Source organism: Colobus angolensis, unplaced genomic scaffold (genome assembly GCF_000951035.1).
Source record: "Colobus angolensis palliatus isolate OR3802 unplaced genomic scaffold, Cang.pa_1.0 Scaffold204, whole genome shotgun sequence".
Taxonomy (NCBI): Eukaryota; Metazoa; Chordata; class Mammalia; order Primates; family Cercopithecidae; genus Colobus; species Colobus angolensis.
The window spans coordinates 3,363,502-3,371,850 of record NW_012115200.1 but is presented as its reverse complement, the minus strand read 5'-3'; positions in this window follow the sequence as shown (position 1 = coordinate 3,371,850).

Genomic DNA, 8,349 nt, shown 5'->3' with positions numbered 1-8,349 from the left:
TAGTCAGGCATGTTGGCATGTGCCAGTAATCCCAGCTACTCGGGAGGCTGAGGCAGAAGAATTGCTTGAACCCAGGAGGCAGAGGTTGCAGTGAGCCAAGATTGCGCCACTGCACTCCAGCCTGGGTGAGCATCTCAAAAAAAAAAAAAAGAAAAAGAAATAAAATTATAGACCATTAGTAAGATTAACCAAGAAAAGAAGAGAGGAAATCCAAATAAGCTCAATTAGAAATGAAACGGAAGATATTACAATTGACATCACAGAAATACAGAAGATCATTCGAGGCTACTAAAAACACCCTTACGTGCATAAACTAGAAAACCTAGCAGAGATGGATAAATTCCTGGAAAGACACAACCCTCCTGCTTAAATCAGGAAGAACTAGATACTCTGAACAGACCAATAACAAGCAGCAAGACTGAAACGGTAATAAAAGAATTACCAACCAAAAAATTCAGGACCAGATGGATTCACAGCTGAATTCTACCAGACATTCAAAGAAAAATTGGTACCAATCCTATCGACACTATTCCACAAGATAGAGAAAGAGGGAATCCTCTCTAAATCATTCTATGAAGCATTACCCTAACACCAAAACAAGGAAAGGACATAACCAAAAAAGAAAACTAGACCAATATCCTTGATGAACATAGATGCTAAAATCCTTAACAAAATGCTAGCTAACTGAATTCAACAACATATCAAAAAGATAGCCCACCATGATCAAATGGGTTTCATACCAGGAATGCAGGGATGGTTTAACATATGCAGGTCAATAAATGTGATACACCACATAAACAGAATTAAAAACAAAAATCACACGACCATCTTAATAGATGTAGAAAAAGTATTTGACAAAATCCAGCATCGCTTTATAATTAAAACTCTCAGCAAGATTGGCATACAAGGGACATAACTCAATGTAATGAAAGCCATCTATAACAAACCCACAGCCAACATCATACTGAACGGGGAAAAGCTGAAAGCATTCCCTCTGAGAACTGGAACAAGACAAGGACACCCACTCTCACCACTTCTCTTCAACATAGTACTGGAAGTCCCAGCTAGAGCAATCAGACAAGAGAAGGAAATAAAGGGCATCCAAATCGGTAAAGAGGAAGTCAAATTGTCGCTGTTTGCTGGTGATATGATTGTATACCTAGAGAACCCTAAAGACTCCTCCAAAAAGCTGCTAGAACTGATAAAAGAATTCAGCAAAGTTTCTGGATACAAAATTAATGTACACAAATCAGTAGCCCTCCTTATACACCAACAGCAACCAAGCTGAGAATCAAATCAAGAACCCAACCCCTTTTACAATAGCTGCAAAATAAATAAAATACTTAGGAATACACCTAATCAAGGAGGTGAAAGACCTCTACAAGGAAAAGTATAAAACACTGCTGAAAGAAACCATAAATAACACAAACGAGTGGAAACACATCCCATGCTCATGGATGGGTAGAATCAATATTGTGAAAATGCCCATACTGCCAAAAGCAATCTACAAATTCAATGGAATTCCCATCAAAATACCACCATCATTCTTCACAGAACTAGAGAAAACAATCCTAAAATTCACATGAAATCAAAGAAGAGCCCACATAGCCAAGCAAAACTAAGCAAAAAGAACAAATCTGAAAGAATCACATTACCTGGCCGGGCGCGGTGGCTCAAGCCTGTAATCCCAGCACTTTGGGAGGCCGAGACGGGTGGATCACGAGGTCAGGAGATCGAGACCATACTGGCTAACACAGTGAAACCCCATCTCTACTAAAAAAAAAACACAAAAAACTAGCCGGGCGAGGTGGCAGGCGCTTGTAGTCCCAGCTACTCAGGAGGCTGAGGCAGGAGAATGGCTAAACCCGGGAGGCGGAGCTTGCAGTGAGCTGAGATCCGGCCACTGCACTCCAGCCTGGGCGACAGAGCGAGACTCCGTCTCAAAAAAAAAAAGAATCACATTACCTGATTTCAAGCTATATTATAAGGCCATAGTCACCAAAACAGCATGGTACTGATATAAAAATAGGCATGTAGGCCAATGGAACAGAATAGAGAACTTTGGGTCCAAATACACCCAAATACTTACAGCCAACTGATCTTTGACAAAGCAAACAAAAACAAAGTGGGGAAAGGACACCCTTTTAACAAATGGTGCTGGGATACCTGGCTAACCACATGTAAGAGAATGAAACTGGATCCTCATTTCTTACCCTATATAAAGATCAACTCAAGATGGATTAAGGACTTAAATCTAAGACCTGAAACTATAAGAATTCTAGAAGATAACATCAGAAAAACTCTTCTGGACATCATTGGCTTAGGCAAGAATTTCATGACAAAGAACTCAAAAGCAAATGCAATAAAAACAAAGATAAATAGCGGGGACTTAATTAAACTAAAGAGTTTTTGCACAGCAAAAGGAATAGTCGGCAGACTGAAGAGACAACTCAGAGAATGGGAGAAAAATCTTCACAATTTATACATCTGACAAAGGACTAATATCCAGAATCTACAATGAACTCAAACAAATTAGCAAGGAAAAAAACACAATCCCACCAAAGAGTGGGCTAAGAACATGAATAGACGATTCTTGAAGATATACAGAATGGCCAACAAACATATGAAAAAATGCTCAACATCACTAATGATCAGGGAAATACAAATCAAAACCACAATGCGATACCCCCTTACTCCTCCAAGAACAGCCATAATAAAAAAATCAGAAAAGAACTGATGTTGGCGTGGATACAGTGAACAGGGAACACTTCTGCGCTGCTGGTGGGAATGTAAACCAGTACAACCACTATGGAAAACAGTGTGGAGATTCCTTAAAGAACTAGAAGTAGATCTACCATTTGATCCAGCAATCCCACTACTGGGCATTGACCCAGAGGAAAAGAAGTCAGTATACAAAAAAGATACTTGTACATGCATGTTTACAGCAGCACAATTCGCAATTGCAAAAATGTGGAACCAGCCCAAATGCCCATCAATCAACAAGTGAATAAAGAAACTGTGGTGTGTATATGTATGATGGAATACTACTCAGCCATAAAAAGGAATGAATTATTGGCATTCACAGCAACCTGGAGGAGACTGGAGACTATTACTCCAAATGAAGTAACTTAGGAATGGAAAAGCAAACACTGTATGTTCTCACTCGTAGGTGGAGCTAAGCTACAAGGAGGCATAAGAATGACACAATGGACTTTGGGGACTCAGGGGGAAAGGGTGGGAAGAGGGTGAGGGATAAAAGATTACAAATTGGGTACAGTGTATACTGCTTGAGTGATGGGTGCACCAAAAATCTCACAAATCACCACTAAAGAACTTACCCATGTAATCAAACACCACCTGTTCCCCAGTAACCTTCAGAAATAAAAAATTTAAAACATAATAATTTAAAAATTATTTAAAGAGAAGCAAAAACAAAAAAAAAAATTCAGTGCCTCCCCTCCCCCCAACACACACAACAAACAATGCCCAATGTCTGGCATCTAATCAAGAATGGCCAGGTTGGGTTTGGTCAATGGGAAGCAAAATAATAAAAATTAAATTTAAAAAATTGCCAAGCATGCAATGAGCAGAGACCTGGGACTCACGATGAGGAGGTAAACCTGACCCACAGAGACAAACGCAGACATGATACAGATGACAGGATTCGTAGGCAGAGACAGGAAAACAGCCAGATAAATAAAATCCCTGTGTGCAAGAAAGCAGAGGAAGACAGTGGCCGATTAAGAAGAGACATGCAAAGATTTTAAAAGACCCAAATCAACGAAGCCGATGGGGACTGCTCTGTAGAGAAGCGACGTGTGGTTCTCTGTGTACTGCTGCTCCTGTGCCTCAGGAAAGGGTCATGTCTCCCCCCCAGACTCCTCGGAAAGGCCGGTTGGCTCAGCAGAACCACAAACCCAAGCAATGAGGCTTGCTCATCTCTGCAGCTAGACCTGTGCTGTACATAAAAGAACAGGAGGCCAAGAATAAAGGAGGCAACTGTGACGATGAAGGCAGAACCGGAGGCCTCACACTACCCATATCCAGACCTCTCCAAGGGCACTTTAGTAAAGATACAGGCACTGGGACAAGAAAAGACAAGACTCAGAGGATTCACTCCAGAGCTCAGGAGCCGACCGACATGTGAGCAGTCGCTGGTCTGTGATGCAGGTAACACTGCGAGGCACCGGGCAAAGGCAGTCTTTTTTCTCAATGGTGCTGAGTTAACTGGACATTCACACAGAAAAATATCGCTTGCTCCTACCATAGACAAAAAATCATTTTCCAATGGATTGCAGATAACAATTTGAAAGGTAAAACAATAATCTTATAGAAGCAAACATAGCAGAAATAAATCCTGGGTTTACAAATAAGTGTGAGTTCACATATAAAATGATTTTTGACAAGGGTACTAAGACTACTCAATGGGGAAAGATAGTCTTTTCCATAAATGATGTTGGGAAACTGGATGCCCACATGCAAAAGAATGAAGTTGGACCCTTGCCTTACACCTTATGCAAAAGTTAACTTAAAATGGATCAAAGACCTAAACGTAAGACCTTAAAGTACAAAACTTGAGAAAAAACAACTAAGGCAAAAGCTTCACGACATTTTAAGGATGATCACTTGAGTATGACATCAGTGCAGAGGCAATAAGAGTAAAAATAGATAAATTGGACCATGGCAAAATTTAAAACTTTTGTGCATCACAGGGCATAATCAACAGGCTGAAAGCACAACCTGTGGGATGGGAGAAAATATTTGCAAATCATATCTCATAAGGGGTTCGTGGCCAGGATAAAGAATTTCTATAACTTGGCCAGGCACATTGGCTCTTGCCTGTAATCCCAGCACTTTGGGAGGCTGAGGTGGGCAGACTGCTTGAGGTTGGGAATTTGAGACCAGCCTGGCCAACATGGTGAAACTTGTCACTACTAGAAAAAAAAAAATGAGTTGGGCATGGTGGCACCTGCCTGTAGTCCCAACTACTCAGAAGGCTGAGACAGGAGAATCGCTTGAACTTGGGAGGCAGCAGTTGCAGTGAGCCGAGATTGTACCACTGCACTCCAGCCTGGGGCGACAGAGACAGCCTCCGTCTTAAAAAAAAAAAAAAAAAATCCTATAACTTGATAGCAATAAATAATCTGATCTCAAAATTAGGAAACGATTTGAATACACATTTCTCCAAAGAAGATATACAAATGGCCAATAAGGACATAAAAAGGTGTTCAACATCACAAATTGTCAGGAAAGCGCAAATCAAAACCACTATGCAATACCACCTCACACCCATTAGGCTGGCTATGATCAAAAACCAAAAATAATTATTAGTAAGGGTGTACAGAAACTAGAACCTTGGTTCACTGTTGGCAGAAATGTCAAATGGTGCAGCCACTGTGGAAAACAGTATGATGGATCCTCAAAAACAATCTTTCTGAGTGGGGTCTCACACCGTTGCACAGGCTGGAGTGCAGTGATCATAGCTCACTGCAGCCTCCAACTCCTGGGCTCAAGCAATTCTCCTGCATCAGCTTCCTGAGTAGCTGGGATTACAGGTGTGAGCCACCATGCCACCTTAAAATATTAAAAATGGAATTGAAAACAGGGTCTGGAAGAGACATTTGTCCACCTGTGTTCATAGCAGCAGTATTTACCATGGCCTCGAGGCAGACACCACCCACCCAAATGTCCTTTGACAGATGAATGGATAAGCAAGATGTGGTCTACACACAAGATGGAACATGATTCGGCCTGAAGAAAGAAGAAAATTCTGATATGTGCCACAACACGGAGGCATGAGGTCTTTGGAACAAACTCATAGAAACAGAAGATGGAAGGTGGCTGCCGGGGCTGGAGGAGGGGAAGTGAGGAGCTGTTAATGGGGACAGAGTTTCAGTTTTACAAGATGAAAGAGTTCTGGACATTGGTTTCACAATAATGTGAATATATGTAACACTACTGAAGTGTACACTTAAAAATGGCTAAGATGGTAAAAATTATGTCATGTCTCTTTTACCACAGTTAAAATTTAAAAACTGGTGGCATATTCATGTTTCATGTCCCAATCTTGATTCTTTTGTACATAAATAGTGTCAACCCTACTGGCTCATTTCCATTTTGGTATCCCTGCAGCCAACTGCTGGCATGTGTGTGTAAACAAACAACTTTTAATCCTCAAAAAAAAAAAAAAAAAACGAAAACGAAAATGCATGCACTCCAGTGCTACAGCTGAATTCTGCTAACAACCCAAAATGCAGGAGCTGAGACCCAGGAAAGGCAGTGGGGCCAGTGCCTGGAGCGAGCCCCATCCCAGACTTAGTACATAGTCCAGCAAACGGACCGTCTAATGAGGGGAACTCTATGCGAATTTGTCATGGCAGCAAGAGAAAACAAATGCAGATCCCACCACGAGAAGCGGGGCTACCGGGGTCCACAGACCTCAGCGCTGTGGGGCTGGGCTGTCCACTTCCAGGCCAGGCGTCCACGTTGTGGGGGCCACCGTAAGCCAGGCCCAGGCCTCCTCTGCCTCAGCAGCTGGCTGTGGGGTCTCCTGAAAGCCTCAGGTGCCAGGAGAGAGGGTGTCGGCGCAGGAGTGGACATTCAGGTCACTCCCACGTGCTGCTAATCTGAACCTTCAGGGCCACCCAGCCCTGTGCCTGCTGAACGCCACGGCCTGTGCAGTCAGACAACACCGGCTCGTGACGGGCAGCTCAGGACGCACGGCAGCCATGGCCACTCATCCAGCCCCTCCTAGGCCTGGCAGCCAGCACAGTGGCAGCACGACAGATGAGGGACACACGCGGGGGAGGTTCTGGCTGCCATGCCAAGGGAGCAGCTTCAAATGGGCCTGGGGAGAAAGCGGCAAACTTTGTTTCAAACAGAAAAAAAATTCTCTAGTCCAAATAATGCGGTTTTTAACCAACTGGAAAAGAAATCCCAAAACCTCATGAGTGACCAGATGATTGAGCAGGAGGAGCACATGGCCAGAAACAGGACACCCCACACGGAGAAGAACCTCGTGCTCGGTGGGAAAGGGGGCGTGTTATGTGCAGGGAATGGGCTGCTGGGCTGCTGACTGTGAGGAAAAATGAATCTAAGGATCACTGCCTTTCTACCTTAAAATTCTAAATGGATTAAAGAAATTCAAGGTGAAAAAAGTGAAAGCATTAAAACCACTGAGAAAAAGCAAAAGTGAGCATTTTTCAAATCTCCAGAGAGGAGAGGCGTTTCTAGGCTTAAAAAAGATAAAAGGAATATACAAAAGGAAAAACACATCGATCCCACCAAATGAAATACTTCCACATCTTTATTATAAACATGTGATGCAACTGAGACACTAGAAACCAGTCCAAATAACCTTCGCAGTAAATACAACAAAAAGTATCTTTACTATATTAGGAGGTTGTGAAATTTGATAACAAAACCAATAAGATCTCCCTAGATAAACTGGTAACTATCAAAAGAGGGAATTTACAAACAAGGTAACAAAAGCGTTTTTATAAAAACACAAGAGGCTGGGTGAGGTGGGTCACACCTGTAATCCTAGCACTTTGGGAGGCCAAGACAGGCAGATCACCTGAGGCCAGGAGTTTGAGACCAGCCTGGCCAACATAGCAAAACCGCATCTCTACTAAAAATACAAAAATCAGCCAAGTGTGGTGGCACCTGCCTGTAGTCTCAGCTATTCAGGAGGCTGAGGCAGGAGAATCTCTTGAACCTGGGAGGTGGAGGTTGCAGTGAGCCGAGACCATGCCATTGTACTTCAGCCTGGGTGACACAGTGAGACTCCACCTCAAAAAAAAAAAAAACCAAAAAATTAGCTGGGCATGGTTGCGGGCACCTGTAATCCCAGCTACTCTGGAGGCTGAAGCAGGAGAATCGCTTGAACCCAGGAGGTGGAGGTTGCAGTGAGCTGAGATTGTGCTATTGCACTCCAGCCAGGGCAACAAGGGTGAAACTGTCTCAAAAAATAAGTAAATAAAAACAAGAAAACCACCTCCACTTAAGATGTGGAAAATCACAAGAGAATGTTGCTCCAAAGCCACCCCATCTACAGAATCGTGTCCTTCCTGGAGTCCACTGATGAGCTCCGGGCCCCCCGAGGGGCTGAATTCCAAATGGTGACAAACCCTCAAATGGCCCAGGTTCCCCACGTCGGCCGGGCACAGGAGACAGTGGGCGAGGACTCTTCGGGCCCCCTGTGGCCCGGTGTGCCCTTCAGAAGAGCTGCGACCAAGTTCCCAGAGAGGGGATGGCACCAGGCACCCACAAGAAAGGCTGAGAGAGGGCAGAAGACAGGAAGCGGCCCCAGGTGCAGGTACCGGACCCCCCCTGCCCAGAACCCTCTTT